Genomic DNA, 21,871 nt, shown 5'->3' with positions numbered 1-21,871 from the left:
AATAACAAATAGATTCGGATTTCATGAGGTCGTTAATAAAAATACATTAACGGCACCGTGCTATAAGAGAATACCAGATAGTTCACGGATTTATGAATCAACCATTCGAAAGCGATAAAACACATAAGCATATAAACATATAAGCATAGAACACCAAATCGAGTATTTATTCAAGTAAAGTATACAATAACGTTTGTGGTTTAAGACTCAAGTATAAAGCATTTAATTTGAATAAGTATGAAATCCCCCCCCCCCCCCCCCAATGAAAGTACTCACATTCAATTATAAAACTTGGTTCGGAAAAAGTCGGGAAAACGGGAGGATGGAGTCTAGCGAGTAAGGCCTAAATAAAAATGAAATCCGTGTATTAGAAAGGTTGTTTTATGAAAACTTTAAAATAAAAGTTAAGAAATGTAAACAATTAAAGTTTAAGGTTTATAAAGTAACTATTTTAGAAATTATAGAAATAATCCTTTAAAAATGTAAGTTTGCTCGAAACCGGGTTAAAGTATCTAACCTTAATATTTACTCAACCTATGTTAAGTAATAAGGTGGGTAAAAATGCAAGAATGCAAGTCCCTTTGGAATAAAGATACTAAAACGGGTTTTAACGAGTGTTCGGGTCTTGATAATTGGTCAAACCCAAAGTCAACTTTCCGGAATATTAAATGTTATGAGATAACTCATAAAAATATATTAACACTTAACCAAGTATGCAGTTCTATTGTTTTAGAACTAAAATCGCACGTTAAGCGAGTGTTCTGTTTTGTCGGTCCAAACTTGTTATAAGATCAAGTTGGATTCAACATTCCAAGTACTTTAATAAAATATTTAAAATCAGTTTGTAAAGTATTTTAAAATAAATATACGAGTCTTGATAGCTAAAAACACACTTATGTGTCTTAAGCGAGTGAAAATCGGTTTAGTTCAGTTCGGTTCGGTTTCCATCTCACAATAAGTTCATAGATGGTTTCCACATGCCCAAATATCAAAGAACTTGTATAATAACTTATAAATGATGAAACTTAAGTTTTACAACCAAAATGTTAACAATAAAGTCTATAAACGAAAGTTCGATTTTTGGTTCGGGTCTAGTTTCGGGTTAAGACCGAGGTTAGAATCTACATACCCATAACCATAGAACTTGATAAGTAAGCAAGATATGTAAGTTAGCATAGTTAGTAAGCAATAATACAGTTAGATGGTTAGATGTGGAAAATATATAACAAAGACCACGAAAGTCCTCCATGTAGCCTTGCCTTACGAGGCCTAAAACATAACCAACCAGGGCCGGATAAGTAAATACCAAAGGTAATAAGGGTTGTATTATATATATGTTGTGCCATGTGATTCAATTATTAAGTTAGAATAAGTTAAGCAAACAAAAATGAAAAACTAGCAAAACTTTACATAAACTTGAAAATAACATTGAATGATTCTTGAATTTGAGTGAAGGAAAGAGTTATGAGCAGGGATTTATGTTGGAAATGGTTAGGTATTTATAGGAGGGGCTTAAATGGGTTAATCAAGAGGTTTAATGGTTAAAATTCGGATTCGTTGGACAATAAAACACACAAGGGAACACAAGAAACATTTATGTCTGCAGGTGGCCGCCACCCGCGACCTCGAGGGGCTCCCCCGTGGCGCAACGCGGCGGGGTAGAGCTGAAATATTTTTTTTAACTTTTAAAAGTGTCAGTTTTGGCCCCTGAAGTTCGTTTTAAGTGATTTTTACTCGTTTTAAAGCCCGATATGGATGTTTTCAAGACTCAACAAGTGTAAAACAATATTGTAACATAAAAACCATCATTTTGATTATATCATATGTTTCGGTTTACAAAACTGGTCGGTTTACATAATAAACGGTTACAAAACGAGTACAAACGAGACCCGAAATTGACGAATGTCACACCCGATATCTACATCTATTATAAACTCAAAATACAATTTGTAGAGTATCTAAAGGGCGTGAGATACGATTTTATAATCAACATAATATGTAACTATAAACCTTAATGTAGCGTTTGGTTTGTGAAATTGAAATCTAAATTTTAATCTTTAATTTATGTAAAAAAGAAAAATAGCTCTCTCACAGTTTCACCATCATCTTTGTCAACACCACCGCTTATCGTAGTCACTCCAATGACTAGTTCAATATTATTATATCCTGTGTACTTAATGATAAGAGAGAGAACACCTAACGATAAGGACCCGAAACATGCGTTACATTTTCAATTATATAAAATAAAAATCTCTTTTATCAAAATATAAATATTGCATGACATTTATCATGCGTAGTCGATAATTTTCATAGATCATATAATATTATAAACTTCCTGGTAACGTATGGGAAAATGGACATCTAGAAATGGGTTCAAAGTAAATAATTGAATTTAATAACATTTATTTATGATAAGAATAAACTTTAAGGAAAACAAAGATAACGTTGGGGAGGTAGGATACATGTTGGGAAAACAAAGATAACGTTGGGGAGGTAGGATACATGTTGGGCCCGCAGCCCATATCTCCTCCCGTCCGGGAAGATAGGGGTATCTTTTTTTGTTTTGAATGTTTAAGCTTGCCTTCTACTATTTACAATAAACCGTCATTGCCAGGGATCGAACCCTGGACCTCTCACCCAAAGGCCTAAGCCTTTACCATCCCACCAAAGTGGAGATGGCAGGGGTATCTTATCTGCCATATAAACCTTAAACTATTAAACTCTATACCGACACGTGGCTTAACATCACATGTGTGTTGTCTGTTGGGCTTTGATCACGACACGGCATGACACGTTGCTGACGTGGATCCTACGAATTTTTGAATGGATAAGCCTTCCAAGATATTAGTTTGCTTATTATATTTATTTCTGTGTAGAATATTTGAGAATGAGGAGGTTGAGTTTTCTAGTAATTAGTGTTTTGAGTTTGATTTTAGTTTTATTTCAAGAACGAATACAAATCGACTGCGTGACATGTAGCGAGCTAAGAGTATTATATTACAACTGCAACACACCCGTCTTTATTTTAAACTGTTAACTCAATATGTAATATCATAATTCAATTAACTTACAAAAATTTGTATTTCTTCTTCAGCAATTACTAAATCCTGTTTTTCCCTTTATTTAACTGATTTAGATTTAAGTGCGCGGGTGTGTTGTGAACAAGACGAATGTGAGTTGAATTTAGATGAGCTCAGTTTCAGTTGTTCTTACTTCTTCCAAACTTGTGCCACAAATTATTATTTCAAATACCACCACTCTAATGATGAAAGAGTTTGTTGATTCTGTTTTTAATTTCAAACAGTGTTAACAAGGAACCACTAACCACTGGAGATATTCTAAGTAGAGGTATTCATAGGCAGTTGAGTAGAACGTATCATTCGAAGAACAAGTTGGTCGTTTCAGTCGATTTATTAATCTAAATCATATGATTTGTTTGATATATTTATTATTTTTACTTATCGTTAGAAAAATTTAAATAAAACAAATATTATTGTATTTAGTTTTTAAACTACTAATGTAGATTGAACACCTTGTTAGGATAATTTAGTTGTAAAATAATGATAGATTGTGGAATCCACTAAAGGTACATGAATAATTATAGAAAAATTAGCGTGACTTTTCTTTATTGACAAACCACACAACTTCAAGATTACATCATATAATTTCCTAAAATGAAGTTAATTTCCTTCTGATGTGTAAGGGGCTATTTGGTTCATTCAAATATGAATGAGTCAAATATGAATAAGCCTATTTTCCATTCAGCAATAACAATAAGTCTGAATGATTCAAACCTCCTAATTTTAACCAATTAGATGTTTTTTTGTTTGAAATCAAAGAGTCTGAAGTCTGAATGAATAAGACGTTTACATCTGAATGTTTCCATTCAGATGTAAACAAACAACCTCGAAGTCTCTACGACTAGATCAACAAATCAAGAAAAAGGAAAAAGTAAAATAAAAGCTTAGTTCTAACATATGCTAACGCCCTATATACTTTTAATATTCTCTTTGGATGCATTATTGTATTTTTGTATATTTAAATTGTAATCGAGACTTACGAATATACTGATTGCAATATTTAATAATACTTTTCTCTCTATGATTCTATCCATGATTTTATTTGTTTAATTGGTAACACTTTTGAGAAAAAGAAAGAAGATTTACAATAATTGATCATATAGTTTGTTGAAATTTATATTTTCATGCCTGAGATAGATGTCTATTGTTTTTTTAATGACCATTTTGTATCTATATATATATATATATATATAACTAAATAAATATAGAATTACCTAATTCCTTGATATTTTCTTTGCTTGTTTCTCGTCACTCCGGTCATGATCTCATATCACACCATCGATCAAGTAGCATGAAACGATAACAATGAGTGTTTATTACTTGTATTTAAAGCTTATATGTTGGTTATTTCAGTGTCATGAAATCGGGAAAGTATGGTTATTTTAGAATAAATACCTTACATCCTCCCAAGGTCAACTTAATTTTGTTTGTTTGCTAAGCGGTTTCGGGTTTTATTGTATTCTTTTACTTGGCAACCCGTTGAGTATAAAAATCATACTTACTGTTTAAACATAGTCTATATCATTTATTGGTAATAAAAAGTTTCATGTTTTGAAACATGCTTAGTTGTGAAGGATTACTTATTTTAACAATAGGCTTTCAAATAAAAAAATAACACTTTTGTAGATAATCCAAGTTTAATGACATCAATAGTAATATTGTAATCATAAGAGATAATATTCCAAAATGCTGATGAAAAGTACTTAAGGTTCACTCGGTAAAATAAATAAAATATAGCTAACGCCAAAATTGATGAGTCACGCCGAGTAAACTAATGAGGTAAGTTTATAAGTTATTAATCAAATAAAAAGGTAATACTAGACTTATTAAAATATAATATTGTAGCGATTAGTTTAAATTTAACTGTAACAAAGTTACATAATATGCTTATACAGATTGAAGAATGGTCGACCAGTTATCACATTTATTCGTGTTAAATTATAAAAAGTATTCACATTTTTTTCTTATTGTCAAACTCGACAAGTTGATAATATTTCAAATAATAAGTTATTGCAAATGAAAACTAGTTGTCACCGCATCTCAGTTGCTACCGAAGCACATTTCACCACTTATCTTTAATTATCCGTGATAATTATTAGCAACTTACTATTGAATTTAGATGGTGAAGAGGTAAGTCTCAGCAGGGCCCAGTTGGACCCGCAAGACTCACCTTGAAGAGGGACGTCTGCGCAAAGACCAACTGGTTCCGCAGGACCCACCATGCTCAGAGAGATGAAGACCTTACGCGCAGTACACCAGCTGTTCCCGCAGGAAAAGCCTCCCAATGGTGAAGTACCCCGCCTGTTCCCGCAGCTGCGGATACAAGCCATCAGGGAAGGCTACCCGCACTAATAGCAAGGCTACACGCACAAGGCACTAACTCTTAATAATTCAGTAATGTCACCTGAAGGAATGAGCAAGGCGGGAATACTCCCGCCCAAATGAGCCAGTCCGTACGCTTCTGAAGGATCTTTTGTACTATACCTGCCAAGGTATGGACAAAATAGACAAGATCTGACCAAAGCAGCCCATGAACCAATCACAGGGTGACAGCTCACTGACAACAGTACGACGAGGAGCACGCTCTAGTACAAAATGTCACTATCAGCCGCTGCCTACTCACCAACCCTTGTCGTGGCACGTACATAGCCTGCAGTTGGTGGAAAGGGAATAGTACACAGCCGGCCATGTCACTATCAGCCGCTGCCTACCCACCAACCACCAGCATGGCACGTGCGTAGCCCACAGTTGGTAGAAAAGGAATATTATACAGCTGGCTGTACCTGCTTGGAAACCTACCTTAGGCTATAAATACTCCAACACCTTGGAACGGTATCATATCGTATCTTATATCTCCATATATTATCTGATATCTGCTCTAGCAATTTCTCTTAATATACACTTATATTCAAGAGCAATCTAGTCTGATTCTCACGCCGGAGGGTGGTCACAAGGAGGTACCCCCCCTTCTCAGTGACGAGCTCACGGTGTCTGTTTTGCAGGTCATCAGAGGAATAACCATCTTTGCCGGACCTAACCCTCGTGGAAACATCTACTTGACCCTAAGATTATCCGTAATCTACCTGGGTCACTTAGTGTTTCTTCATTGGCGCAATCCGTGCATAAAAGCTAGAACTAATTCTTTTTCAGTTTTTTCAAAACTTCTGGAAAGATGGTTAAGGTTACTCCGTTTCCAAGGCCAACGAGTGACCAAGAAACTCCGGTAACCACAACCCCAGCTACTGGGGGGAACACCGGCGAGTACACAAATTTTACGAACACTACCCCGGTTACCCAAGCCGGGGCAAGTGCAGTAAATTTTACGAACACTACCCCGGTTACCCAAGCCGGGGCAAGTGCAGTAAACAATCCTCCACTGGGATTCATTGATACCCAGGTGGAAAGACGACAGACGAAGTTCCCCCGCCAAACACTTGATCAAGTTAAAGCGTGGGCGGAAGCACGTCAGAAGGAATTCCAAGCTGAGTTGGATGAACGCTTACGTTCACTCCAACAGGCTGACGAATTCGGAAGCACTCAACAGCTCAACATGAGCAATGAGTGCGAGTACTGGGACGATGATTCGGAGGAGTCCGACAGCGACGCAAACCCTCGCCATAGGGCGAAAGGGAAGCGTAAGGAAACGGACTTCCAACGAAGAAGGAATTTTGGAGAAACCTTCAAACAAAGGAATGCGGGGGGAAACCCACGTGACTTCTCCAAAACCTTTAGACCGACTTTTGCAAATGCGGGAACGTCCAAGTTTGCAAGGGACATTGCGGAAGCAATCGCCCCGAAGAGTGCTAAACAGATGTCCAACATCGGCACTTATGATGGTATATCTGACCCAGACGATCATTTGCACAGATTCATAGCGGGGGCAACCGTCAGCAATTGGACGGAACCCACGTGGTGTTATATGTTCCAAATGATGCTTGTTGGGGCAGCCAGAGCGTGGTTCGACCGTCTACCGGTCCACCACATCTACGATTGGGCTGACTTCCAGCAAAAGTTCAGCCAACACTTCAGTCAACAAAGAAAGTATACCAAAGAGCAATGGACGATCCTCAACTGCATCCGAGAAGAAGATGAGTCTTTACTAGACTTCATCACGCGCTTCAATTCAAAGAAACTGAGTCTGGGCACCATAAGCGAAGATCTTGTTCGCGCAGCTTTCATCCAAGGCGCAGAATACCCAGAGCTTATCCGCACATTGACGGGTAAAGACGGCATGCCATCCACATGGGATGCCATCATGACAGCAGCTAAACGCTTCGCGGAAACGGAAAAGCAACTGGGTAGAGATCTTCCCCAGAGCACAAACCTCTACACTCAGAAAACAAGAGAAAACAACGTCCTTACCGCCCGACTAAACAAAAAGAGGAAGCTAGGCATTTGGCAGTCAAGGGTAAACTTTGACACCTCATCCGACTCACACCCTCGGTTAGGCGGAAGGGATAACATGCAGTTGTCGAACCGGAACTCCAGATGGACGCCACTCACCAAAAACATCACCGATATATTCGCCACCGAGAGGCTCCCATGGCCAGAGGCTCCAATTATCCGACAGCGTCCAAACGCTGATCAAATCAAATCCTGTGACTTCCACAGGACAAAAGGCCACACCACCGAGGAATGCTTAGACTTGAAGGATGTCATCGAAGCATTTGTCAGAGATGGGAAACTCACGCACCTCGTGGCGCAATGAACGCTGAGCAGGCTAATGCGTGTAGAACCCCAGTTGGGGAAAACACGAATGAAACTGCAGCTTCAATGTTGGAGACTACATACTGCGTAAACAACAAGATTCCGAACCAGGTGCATATCAGCTCGAAAGGCTCGATGACACCCCCATCCCAAGAACATGGAAGGGAGCTCAATTACACAGGTTGCATGTAGATCAATTCCAAACTTGTAAAGAAAAGGCCCAGAGCCACTTCTAATGGAAATGATTCTCCTTATTACATTGACACTGATGGTCTTACATTTATACTTATGAACTTTCCACACTGATATGCCGGTATTCACCGCATAAATAAGTGGGGAAGTAAGTCGTTGCGTGTGGACGGCGGCAAAACCCGCATAAACACAAAACGGCAAAAATTTCTAAGAGATGAGGACAACCTTCACGCAGGTCAGTTATAGGTAAAGTTTGGTCATCCCACTAAATGAAAGTGACGGTCCTACCCGCACAATCATGATAGAGGAAACTGAACATTAACCTATTGACAACCGCGCGTCGAAAGGTTTAACTTATTCAAAACACTGATGCCGGTATTCACCGCATAAATAAGTGGGGAAGTAAGTCGTTGCGTGTGGACGGCGGCAAAACCCGCATAAACACAAAAAACGGCAAAAAATTTCTAACGAAAACCTTCACGCAGGTCAGTTATAGGTAAAGGTTGGTCATCCCACTAAATGAAAGTGACGGTCCTACCCGCACAATCATGATAGAGGAAACTGAACACTTACCTATTGACAACCACGCGTTGAACGGTTAACTTATTCAAAACACTTAGAAAATTGCTAAGTTCAACTAAAGTATGCACGAGCGAATCATATATTGTTTATGAGGCAAAACAAGTGCCAAATTAAATTATAATATGCATGAGCAAGTCATATAACGTTTATAAAGCAAGTCATCCAATGAAAGTGGCGGTCCTACCCGCACAAACATTTATATTTCATAAAAAAATTCAAACATTACAAGAATGGCCGGGTATCTACCCGCCTACAGAAATATAAATCTATCCTAACGGTGGGAAGGGATCTCAAGGTTCAAACTTCAGGACCACTCCCTCCAAACCCACTTGTACCCGCACCATCAGTTGGCTGTGGCGGTTCAAGGAAAGTCTTGAGAATGGTTAGCCCATCATCAGCAGCAGCAATTTCGTTCACCTTCTCCACCACCGGATGCGGGAAGGCAGCATACTGGTTCACTGCTTGGTCATAGGCAGCTTCAGTGTCCACGTCATAAAGAGGGAAGTTGGAAGGCGGGATGCCCTTCTCAACAAACCCCAGACCAAGCAGGAAACCAGCCTTTTCCCCATCCTCATGGGAAGCGTTGAGGGTTGCGCTCATGGCATCGTCATAAGATGTGTTCGTGAAGATCCGATGCACAGCCTACAAAAAGAACAAAAAATATATCAAAAACTTTTCTAAGTATAAAGAAAAGCGTAAAGACATTATGAAGCTACGCATACCTGCGACAACGCTTCTCGTAGAAGTCATTCCTTGGTGATCAGAGCTTCCTGGAGGGCAGCTTGATTTTGGTCACGGGCGCGTTGGGCTTCACTTTTGTTAAGGTTGGCAAGCAACACTTCCTTAGCAGCAGCCTCTTCAACGCCCTTCAGCTTACGCTCAGTGTGGTCAAGCATACCCCTCTGGTCCAAGATCTCTTGGAGCTTCTTGGCGTCTTCCATGGCCAAGGCATCATGAGCCTGCTGGAGCCTCTCTAGTTTGGCTTTAAAGCTCCTCATTCTCGGCGCGCAGAGGCTCAGCAACAGCTTCAGCTTTGGTGGCCCTCTCGGTCGCATTCCGCGCAGTTTCCTTAGCCAACCTAAGCTGTTCGTTAACAGCTTGGGTAGCCTTGGAACGGGCCTCGAGCCGGGCCTGAACTTCAACCTCGAGGGCCTTGAAGGCCTTTTCCTTCTCCGCAGCAATGGCGGAAAGTCTCCTGTTCTCCTCCCGGATAGCCCGCGCCTGGGCCACTTCCTGGCTACGCGCCGCCTTTAACTTGTCGTTTTCACGACAAAGCAACTCGACGCGCGGCTGCATCCGGGCAAGGAGAATCCGAAGCTCGTTCGTCAGCCTACCCTCCTGGTAGCTAGACATAGCTTCCCCCAACGCACCACTTGGGGCTGCGTGACGCGCCCACTCGACGCAGTCCACAGCCGTCCGAAGGGTTGTTCCCCAGCGAATGTTCCACCGCGGAACATACACCTCATTGGAATCCGAAACTGCAAAAACAAAAAGCAGTTAGGAAATGATGACAGGCCACAACACTGAAGAATGCACAGACGTAAAGGACATGGTCGAAGCATTTGTCAGAGATGGGACGCTCGCGCACCTCGTGGCGCAATGAACGCTGAGCAGGCTGATGCGTGTAGAACCCCAGCTGGGGAAAACACGAATAAAAATTCCAGCTTCAATGTGGAGACTACATGCTGCGTAAAGAACGAGATCCCGAACCAGGTGCGTATCGGCTCGATGGCACTCCCATCCCAACAACATGGAAGGGAGCTCAATTACACAGTTTACATGTAGATCAATTCCAAATTTGTAAAGAAAAGGCCCAGAGCCAATTCTAATGGAAATGATTCTCCTTAGAACATCGACGCTGATGATTTTACATTTATACTTTAACTATCAACACTGATGCCGGTTTTCACCGCATACATAAGTGTGAAAGTCGTTGCATGGGGAAGGCGGCAAAACCCGCATAAACCCAAAAAACGGCAAACCTTCACGCAGGTCAGTTGAAGGGGAAAAGTTCAGTCATCCTACTAAATGAAAGTGCCGGTCTATCCGCATGAATCATGATAGAGGAAACTGAACACTAACCTATTAACAACCGCGCGTCGAACGGTTAATTTATTCAACACGGATATGCCGGTCTTCACCGCATAATTACGTGGAAAGTCGTTGCGTGGGGAAGGCGGCAAAACCCGCATAAACCCAAAAAACGGCAAACCTTCACGCAGGTCAGTTGAAGGGGAAAAGTTCAGTCATCCTACTAAATGAAAGTGCCGGTCTATCCGCATGAATCATGAGAGGAAACTGAACACTAACCTATTGACAACCGCGCGTCGAACGGTTAACTTATTCAAAACAGAATTTCTAACAAAAGGATGAGGAAAACCTACACGCAGGTCAGATGTAGGTAAAGTTTAGCCATCCTACTAAGTGCAAGTGACGGTCCTACCCGCACAATCACGAAAGAGGAAGCAAAACTTCAACCTATTATCTACCACGTTCAAAGGTTAACTTATCCTAAACACTTAGAAATTTCAAAAAAGATGAGGAAAACCTACACGCAGGTCAGATGTAGGTAAAGTTTAGCCATCCTACTAAGTGCAAGTGACGGTCCTACCCGCACAATCACGAAAGAGGAAGCAAAACTTCAACCTATTATCTACCACGTTCAAAGGTTAACTTATCCTAAACACTTAGAAATTTCAAAAAAAATGAGGAAAACCTCCACGCAGGTCAGATGTAGGTAAAGTTTAGCCATCCTACTAAGTGCAAGTGACGGTCCTACCCGCACAATCACGAAAGAGGAAGCAAAACTTCAACCTATTATCTACCACGTTCAAAGGTTAACTTATCCTAAACACTTAGAAAATTCAAAAAAGATGAGGAAAACCTCCACGCAGGTCAGATGTAGGTAAAGTTTAGCCATCCTACTAAGTGCAAGTGACGGTCCTACCCGCACAATCACGAAAGAGGAAGCAAAACTTCAACCTATTATCTACCACGTTCAAAGGTTAACTTATTCTACACTTGGAAAATTGCTAATTTAAACTAAAGTATGCAAGTCATATAACGTTTATAAAGCAAGGAATCCAGAGAAAGTAGCGGTCTTACCCGCACAAAGATTTATATTTCACAATGATTCATTACAAGAATGGCCGGGTAACTACCCGCCTACAAGAAAATAAATCTATACAAGCTAAATCTATCCTAGCAGTGGGAAGGGATCTTCAGGATCAAGCTTCAGGGCCACTTCCACTTGGACCAGCACCATCAGTAGATCGTGGCAGTTCAAGGAAAGCTTTAAGGATAGCTAACCCATATCAGCAGCAGCAACTTGATTCACCTTCTCCACCACCGGATGCGGGAAGGCGGCGTACTGATTCACTGCTTGGTCGTAAACAGCTTCAGTATCAACATTATACAAAGGGAAGTTGGAAGGCGGGATGCCTTTCTCAACGAACCCTAGACCAAGCAGGAAGCCGGCCTTTTCCCCATCCTCATGAGAAGCGTTGAGGGCTGCGCTCATAGCATCATCATAAGACGTCTCCGTGAAGACCCGATGCACAACTTACAAGAAAATATACAAGTATCAGAACCTTTTCTATTTACAAAGAAAAGCGTAAAGACATGAAAAGCATACCTGAGACAACGCTTCTCGAAGAAGCCATTCCTTGGCAACCAGAGCTTCTTGGAGGGCAGCTTGAGCTTCGTTACGGGCGCGTTCGGGTTCACTCTTGTTGAGGTTGGCAAGCAACACTTCTTTAGCCGCAGCATCTTCGACGCCCTTTAGCTTCCGCTCAGTATGGTCAAGCACCCCCCTCTGGTCCAAGATCTCCTGGAGCTTTTTGGCGTCTTCCATCGCCAAGGCATCATGAGCCTGCTGGAGAGCCTCTAATTTGGCTTTAAGCTCTTCATTCTCCACGCGTAGAGGCTCAGCAACAGCTTCAGCCTTGGTGGCCCTCTCGGTTGCGTTCCTTGCAGTTTCCTTAGCCAGCCGAAGCTGTTCATTAACAGCTTGGGCAGCCTTGGAACGGGCCTAGAGCCGGGCCTGAACTTCAACCTCGAGGGCCTTGAAGGCCTTCTCCTTTTCCGCAGCCACTGCGGTAAGCCTTTGGTTCTCCTCCCGGGCAGCCCGCGCCTGAGCCACTTCTTTAATGCGAGCTGCTTTTAACTTGTCGTTTTCACGACAAAGCAGCTCGACGTGCGGCTGCATCCGGGCCAGGAGAACCCGAAGCTCATTGGTTAGCCTACCCTCCTGGTAGCTAGCCATGGCTTCCCCCAACGCACCACTGGGAGCAGCGTGACGAGCCCATTCCACGCACTCCACAGGGGTGCGAAGGGTTGTTCCTCGGCGAATGTTCCATCGTGGAACATACACTTCATTGGAATCCGACACTGCAAAAAACATAAAGCAGTTAGGAAAAGATGATAAAAATATATAAAATAGGCCAAAAGAACCCTACGCACCTGTAGGGTCAATAACAGGCCGATAGCCGCCAAACCCATCACCTGAACCCAACGGAAATCCATCCAAGAGGTCAGGCAGATGGGAAGGAGGCAGAGGTCGGCGATAAGCCCCATGCATACCTGAAGGTTCGGCCGTCGTTGCAGATGACGGAGGCATGGTAACAGCCGCCGCGGTCGCCGCCGCGGAATCCGCAGCAAAAGTAACCGCCGGCTCGGTGAAAGATGCGGTAAAAATAGCACTCACAGCCGGCGGTGACGTCATCACAGCTGGAACAGTCGGCTCAAAGGAGTGAGCAACTGAACCAGCGGAAGCAGGCGCAGGCGCCTGGGTCGTCGCCTCAGGTAGGCTGACCAAGCCTACCGTCTGGGGCGGAGGGATACTCTGCGCTCCACCCTGGAATGCGTCAACATCCACGCCTGCACAAAGAAGATAAGCATTAATGATGGAAAGCTATGAAGTTAAAGATAAAGGAAGTTTGTACTTACGGGTTTTCTTGAGCCTAAATGTACGAACAGGCGGGGATGAACACGATGGAGCCGGCCTCTTCACGCCGCTCACCGTTGTCATCCTTGGCTCTCCGGAGGTGACAATCGTCGCAGCCTCCGGAGCGGCGGTCTTATCACCACCGGGATTCCCCGCCACCTCTTCGCTCTCGGTCTCCGAATCAGACCGAGGCGCCGGATCGGCAGTGGAGGCCACCTTCTCCTTCCCCTTCCCGCCGGCAGCCTTCTTCTTCCGCACCAACGGAGGACCATCTGCGGATTCCTCATCAGAACATACGATTAGAGGAATTCCAGCAGAGGTTTCAACATTGAGGGGTCGAGGGTCGAATAGCGCCTTACCTGGCCGCCTGGCGCTAAGGATCTCGTGGCCTAGCGGATAGACCTCCACGAACCGATCCGCCGTTTGTTCTAGGATGGGCAACTCGTTCTCGTCTAGAGCGCGAGTACCCATTCGCGCGAGACCGTCAGCCTCCCGCGGGTACATGAGCGACTGCAAGTCGTTCCCCTCTGAAATAAACAGGAAAGAAGTTAGAAGAAATTCTAAATCAACAAAAAGAAACAAAGCATACCGTAAGGAACAGAGTTCGAACCGTATTCGAGGACGATCAGAATCTTTCGCGCATCCGCATCCTTCCACACCCGGCTCATCCCGAGCATCACCATCCCGGACTCCGCAAACCGGTAAACCGGAGATTGGACTCGGGATATCTTCGAGAACCATTCCGCCTCCTGGTAGTTGGAGGCGTGAAGGCTGGGAAGTGCTTGCCCATTCTTGAATTTCATGGCAAGGGGGATGGCGCGAGCGGAGATGTAGAAGAACTCCCGCTTCCACGAGCGAAGACTGCGCTCGGTTGCGCAAATCTTCAAACCCTTTATCCGGGTTATCAACGTATACCACCCCTGGATGCACCTCCAAGAGTAGAAGGTCATCAGGCGGTCAACATAGGGCTCAATGCCCAGAATCCGGCACACCCACTCGAAGTGGCAAACCTTGGCAATCGCCATCGGATGCACCTCGGTCAGGTGCACACCGTGCCTCTCAAGGACACGGTAAACAAACTTTGTCAATGGGAACCTAAGATTCCCATAAACAAAGAAATGCAGCATATACCCCGATCTTGCCTCTGGGGGCATCGTACACCGTCTGATGGGGTTCAGGAAACTCAGGCTCGAGAGACTCGAGCATGAACTTCCTGACGACGTACTGATACAGATCGACAGGCAGAGCACACTGGCACTCGCCAGCAGTACTCTTGTCATCGGCTGTAGACTCGAGATCACGTGAAGACATCTTGCAGATGAAAGGAGAAAACGATTTCAAGGGAATGCTCGACTGAAAAGATGAGTATTCGCCGGAAATCGTTTTGAAGATGAAGAGAAGAGTGAAAGTGTGGATTACAAAGAACCCTCTCCCCCTTTATATACTAATCGCAATTAATGCGATGAATTTAATGCGGAAGAGAGAGAAATCGAAGGTGCAATGAAACTATGACACGTGGCAAAAAGCAAGCTGGCAACAGCTGTTGAAAGGACGCGTACCATTAATTTCGCGGCCACGCGCCCGAAAAATCGCGCCCACGCGCCTGAAAAAGCGTCTGGAATGACCATGTGCTGTCACGTCACCATAACTTCCTGCACGTCCTGACACAGTCAGAAGAAACCGTCGCACGACGTTTCAGAGGTTTGGACTGTTCTTATCCTTTCACCAACTCTTCGAATTTCAAAAAAAATTCAAAAAGATTCAAAAGTAAGCGGGAAAATACCCCTTACCTTGGCAACCAAGTAACCATAAGACGGGTGCGGGTACAGTGTTAAGGCAAAACCCTTCACATACTTAGCACCTGCAGGGAACTGAAGCCAAGAATACCTTGGCAACCAAGTAACCATAAGACGGGTGCGGGTACAGTGTAAAGGCAAAACCCTTCACATACCTAGCACCCGCAGGGAATTGAAGCCAAGAATACCTTGGCAACCAAGTAACCATAAGACGGGTGCGGGTACAGTGTTAAGGCAAAACCCTTCACATACTTAGCACCTGCAGGGAATTGAAGCCAAGAATACCTTGGCAACCAAGTAACCATAAGACGGGTGCGGGTACAGTGTAAAGGCAAAACCCTTCACATACCTAGCACCCGCAGGGAATTGAAGCCAAGAATACCTCGGCAACCAAGTAACTATAAGACGGGTGCGGGTACAGTGTTAAGGCAAAACCCTTCGCATACCTAGCACCCGCAGGGAATTGACGCCAGGAATACCTTGGAAGTAAAGTAACCGTAAGACGAGCGCGGGTACAGTGTTAAGGCAAAATCCTTCACATACCTAGCGCTCCGCAGGGAATTGAAACCAAGAAGGATCTTCTGGGCAATGCTTGCGGAAACGGAAATAACATCCCCGCATAGCGGGAACGTCGAGAACTACGTTGTTTGAAGCTCCATGATGGAATTGGTGGTTTTAACATAATTGATCACTATGTTCAAAACTACCAAAACCTCATGGAGAATCCACACAAGTGGGACTCAACGCTCCTGACTTGCGAGGAGGTTACAGACCTACCCGCATCATACCCAAAGATCAAGCAGGAAAGTCGGGAATTTCTGCAAGTGACAAGGACTTCCGCGGGAAGAATCCCCATGGAAAACCTTAAAAAACCCTTTTCAAAACCCTTTGCTTAAGTCCAAAAGTTCACCTCACTTTATTAAACACTCATGAGAAGAACATTGGACTGGGGGGACTTGAAGAGGTAGGTCCCAGCAGAGCCCAGTTGGACCCGCAAGACTCACCTTGAAGATGGACGTCTGCACAGAAACCAACTGGATCCGCAGGACCAACCATGCTCAGAGACGTGACGTCCTTACGCGCAGTACGCAAGCTGTTCCCGCAGGAAATGCCTCCCAATGGTGAAGGACTCTGCCTGTTCCCGCAGCTGCGGATACAAGCCATCAGGGAAGGCCACCCGCGCAGCAAGGCTACACGCACAAGGCACTTAGCTCTCAATCACTCAGTGTCACCTGAAGGAATGAGCAAAGCCGGGGACAATCCCGCACAAAGGCGGGAGGGGGAATACTCCCGCCCATAAGCCAGTCCGTACGATACGGGAAGATCTTCTGTACTGTACCTGACGAGGTATGGGCAAAAGATCTGACTAAAGATACGACAGCTTATTGACAACAGTATGGCGAGCAGCATGCTCCTGTACTGTATGTCACTATTAGCCGCTGCCTACTTACCAACTCCTGTCATACCACGTGCATAGCCGGCAGTTGGTGGAAAAGGAATAGTACACAGCAGGCCTGGTCACTATCAGCCGCTGCCTACCCACCAACTACCAGCAGGGCACGTGCGTAGGCCACTGTTGGTGGAACAGGAATACTATTGCAGCCGGCCACACCTCCTTGGAAACCTACCTTCGGCTATAAATACCCCAAATGGTATTATCATCTCATATTATCATCTTATCATATCTTAACACATTATCATCATATTATACCTGATATATGCTCTAGCAATCTCTTAATATACATTTATATTTAAAGAGCAATCTAGTCTGATTCTCACGCCGGAGGGTGGTCACAAGGAGGAACCTTCCCTTCTCAGTGACAAGCTCACGGTGTCTGTTTTGCAGGTTATCAGAAGAACCATCTTCTCTGGGTCTAACCCCTCGTGGGAAACATCTATCTAACCCCCAGGTTACCCGTAATCTGCCCGGGGTCCGGTTAGTGTTTCTTCAAATAGAATAATCAAAAAAAGACAAAGGTGGCCTTCACCAAAATCATCTATAAATACGCGGCGAATGAAGCAGTGATCATCATCATCATCATCATCATCATATCCATTCATTCATAACATTAATATTAATAATAATATCTCCCATTTTCCGGCAGTCATGTGTGGAATACTAGCTGTGTTGGGTTGCTCCGATGACTCTCAGGCCAAAAGAGTTCGTGTCCTCTAGCTTTCTCGCAGGCATGTTTTCCGTTTGCCTTCTATTTCGATATAAAAGTTGTTTTACACTAATTATTATTGTTATTACTATTACTGCTGTTGCTGCTGCTACTATTACTTTTGTTATTATTATTTGGAATATTAGTTGTTTAACATTAACCTGTTAATATTATTTGTTTGTTGGTTATAGGTTGAAGCACCGTGGCCCAGATTGGAGTGGGTTTTATCAGCACGGTGATAACTATCTGGCCCATCAACGTCTGGCTATTATCGACCCTGCTTCCGGTGATCAACCGCTTTTTAACGAGGATGAAACCGTGGTTATTACGGTGGGTGTGATTATTATTATTATTATTATTATTATTATTATTATTATAACGATGAAATAAATTAAGAGTAGCCCTTCATACACATGAGCTTCTATTCATGGAAGGGTAGTGGGCCCGGATTGATTTTTAATTTATACTGAATGAATGATAGATAAAGAGTAAATTAAGTGATTTAAAAATAAAAAAATGGTAATAATTTGGCAATGATTTTATGTATTTTTAAGTATTCATGTTCGGCGGGTTTTAAGTTATTTAATAAAAACGTTCTGTTTTATTTTATTGCCCCCACTAGACACGTGTTTTCTTGTGTTTAATCACTGTTTTGCCGTTTGAACCAATTAAGCCAGTGAACCGGTTGAACTAGACTGAGGGTGAGAAGTGAGAACAAGTTCTTTTATTTAAATCTCATTTTGTGAATAATTTGTTGCTTAATACTTCATATTTTAGTTAAGTCTTAGTAATTTATTAAACTTAAAATTGTAAACTTATAGCCAAACTTTATTTCCAAATTCTATTTTGTATTAGATATCCATATACAATTTTTGTATGTGATTTTCTTTAAAGTGACATTTATATTAATGTTTTTAGATTTATTTTGTGTCGAGTTTAATATTATTTATGACTTATTGGTTTAGTGGTATATATCTTTTTTAAAGTAGTCTTGTACGATTCAACTCGTTCGATTTTGAAGTCAATTTTGTCGGAATACGCAGGTCAACGGTGAGATTTACAACCATGAGGAGCTCCGGAAACGTTTGACCGCCGCTGGTCACAAGTTCAGAACCGGCAGTGACTGCGATGTCATCGCTCACTTAGTAAGCAATCACTAACAAACATTCAAACTTTGGAGATTCCTATGTAACTAAACTTGTAAACGTTGTACAGTACGAAGAACATGGCGAAGATTTCGTGGACATGTTGGACGGCATGTTTTCCTTTGTGTTACTTGATACCCGCAACAACACCTACATCGCGGCTCGTGATGCCATCGGGATCACCTCACTCTACATCGGTTGGGGACTCGATGGTAATAATTATTATCACATAACTATAACAAGTTTTATTATTTAGATTGCCATATCTGTATCGATGTAAACGCTATTTTTTAATGAAATATATATATAGGTTCTGTATGGATATCATCGGAACTAAAAGGACTAAACGATGATTGTGAACACTTTTGAGGTGTTTCCACCGGGACACCTCTACTCCAGCAAGACCGGCGGGTTTCGACGTTGGTACAATCCGACATGGTTCTCGGAGGCTATCCCGTCTACACCATATGATCCGCTTGTCCTCCGTCGTGCGTTTGAAAACGTGAGTTTCTAATAGTAGTAATAATAATTTGTTATCAAGATGGGGTGTTTGATTGTTATGTGACATGGTTAATGTAGGCGGTGATTAAACGGTTGATGACTGATGTTCCGTTTGGTGTTTTGTTGTCGGGTGGGCTTGACTCGTCGCTAGTGGCAGCTATAACGGCTCGTTATTTGGCTGGTACTAAAGCGGCTAAGCAGTGGGGAGCTCAGCTTCATTCGTTTTGTGTCGGGCTTGAGGGTTCACCCGATCTTAAGGCGGCTAGAAAAGTAGCCAATTATTTGGGGACCGTGCACCACGAGTTCCACTTCACCGTACAGGTACTTTAAATATAAGTCTGCTAACTTTTGGAACAGCCGTATAGGTTTCTTATGTTATGAATATTTTGTAGGATGGTATTGATGCAATCGAAGATGTGATTTACCATATCGAGACATACAATGTGACTACAATCCGGGCAAGTACGCCCATGTTTCTCATGTCGCGCAAGATCAAGTCTCTGGGTGTTAAGATGGTTATCTCGGGCGAAGGGTCGGACAAGATATTTGGCGGGTACTTGTACTTTCACAAGGCACCCAACAAGGAAGAGTTCCATCAAGAAACTTGTCGCAAGATCAAAGCGCTTCATCAATACGACTGCCTGAGAGCCAACAAGTCCACATCCGCGTGGGGGTTGGAAGCTCGGGTCCCGTTTTTGGATAAAGAATTTATCAACGTCGCCATGAGCATCGACCCTGAAGCTAAAATGGTATGACACTAAGAAATTTTATTTGATTATAACTTTTGTTATTTTTCTCGTCTCTGTAGCGTTTTATTTAATACTGTCTTATTGGTAGCTTGCTAATACTATATTTTTAGTACATTTTGTTCTAATATACATTTAAATGGTATGCAGATCAACATGGATCAAAAACGGATCGAGAAATGGATTCTTCGACAGGCTTTTGATGATGAAGAACAACCATATTTACCAAAGGTAACGAATTCGACAAATTAAACCCATTTTAACTTTTTAACCATATAAAACTACCTCGTCTAACGGGGTTCGTGTATGTCGTGCAGCATATTTTGTATAGACAAAAAGAACAGTTTAGTGACGGAGTCGGGTATAGCTGGATCGACGGTCTCAAAGCTCACGCAGAGCAACACGTAACCGACAAGATGATGCTTCGTGCAGGGAACATATTCCCTCACAACACCCCTCTTACAAAAGAAGCTTATTATTATCGAACAATATTCGAGCGGTTTTTCCCACAAAACTCTGCTAAGTTGACCGTCCCGGGTGGGGCCAGTATCGCTTGCAGCACCTCAAAGGCCATCGAGTGGGATGATTCTTGGTCTAACAATCTAGACCCTTCGGGCCGGGCTGCACTTGGGGTCCATAATGCTGCTTACAAGAAGAACACGGGTATGGGTGGTTTGGTCAAGTTAGGACCAAACATTATTGACAACGTGCCGCGGATGGTGGATAGATCCGCTGCTGAGCTTGTGATTCAGGGTTAACGGTTTATGGTTGTTTTAAGTTATGATGATATGTATTTTAAGAGTTGCTGGGTTGTTATTTCTTATATTTTGTTGTGATATTATTATTAATGAGTCAAATGTATTGTTATGTAACATTGGCTTTTTAAATAAGGATGTTTTCTTGTACTTTGCTTGTTAATAGTTTTTATATACTAATCGTTATTTATTATCAAAATTGAAAAAATATATATATCAACAGAGATGTTTCTACAAGTGTTAAATAAAACATAAAGATGTGTTAAATGTAACTATATAAGAGCATCGGTGACACATATTAAGGTTAGGGCCTAGGACATAATAAAGTGGGACTGAAGTCGGTTTGCGTGGAATAAAACTTTATCGGAGTAGTCCCCAAGTAAGTTAAGTAGTTGACAAGTCAAAAGACCTCCATGATTCTAATTGTTGTCGGTTCATCTTGTATTTAAGTAGGGTATATATAATAACCCAAACTTTTGTATTAGATAACAAACGAATAACCATAATTTTAATATAAATGTTGTTTAAACTATATAATAATAATAAATGTGAAAGTCAAATTATAATAAGTTGGTGAGACTTCTACTTGGCCTTCAAACGTGAGCAACAAACAATCAATTTATTTAGGAATTTGATTGTGGTTATAACTCGTAAATATATACGATAACAATTCCAACGAATCCTCATGGATTAAAAAAAAAAAAAAAAAAAAAAAAAAAAAAAAACCTAAATCCTATTCTCTCTGCCGTATTCACAAACAACCACCACCGCCCTACAAATCGTCACGAAACGTGTCACCTTTACCGGAAATTTTAAGACGAAAACCACCGCGACCGCTAACGATCACTTTCAGAGACAACCGCCACAACCTTGGACGCGTCAGTGGTTGCAAGGAGTCACCGACACCGCGTTTCCTGCTTTTCCGAGTTACGCCACCTACACCGGAATCACAAGTGCCGAGCCGCCGCCACCGGAACGAACCAACGCCGCTTCCACGCTTCTACCTCCATCGAAGGTAACCCAGATCGAGTCATACTTCATGTTTTTTTCCCCATCGATGTGAACAATTGGTTAATGAAACAACAATAATAAATCGTATGGTTAGGTTAAACATGAACCATGACTTACATTGGCGTTTTGTTTTCGGAATGAAATAGAACAGTTAATTGAGGTTTTAGTTGATTGAAGTTATTGTTTTATAAATTTGTTTCTACAGAAGTTTCCCTATTGAACAGTGGGAACTTAATATTAAATATA

General features: G+C 42.5%; 1 pseudogene across 1 annotated transcript; it reads left to right on the top strand.

Annotated features, from left to right (window-relative positions):
- The first annotated feature begins 17,303 nt into the window (after positions 1–17,303).
- LOC143546102 (asparagine synthetase [glutamine-hydrolyzing]-like) lies at positions 17,304–20,707 on the top strand (annotated as a pseudogene). Its single transcript, XR_013137553.1, has 9 exons — positions 17,304–17,489; positions 17,659–17,797; positions 18,511–18,612; positions 18,683–18,824; positions 18,923–19,114; positions 19,192–19,434; positions 19,506–19,862; positions 20,010–20,090; positions 20,177–20,707. The product of XR_013137553.1 is annotated as an asparagine synthetase [glutamine-hydrolyzing]-like (transcript).
- Positions 20,708–21,871: the final 1,164 nt, after the last annotated feature.

This window comes from Bidens hawaiensis, unplaced genomic scaffold, assembly GCF_021521415.1.
Source record: "Bidens hawaiensis isolate Kalapana, Puna unplaced genomic scaffold, B.hawaiensis_p1.1 tig00014205_1, whole genome shotgun sequence".
NCBI classification, from domain to species: Eukaryota; Viridiplantae; Streptophyta; class Magnoliopsida; order Asterales; family Asteraceae; genus Bidens; species Bidens hawaiensis.
Note: the sequence above shows the minus strand (reverse complement) of the source record. Positions and strands in the feature narration are given on the sequence as shown.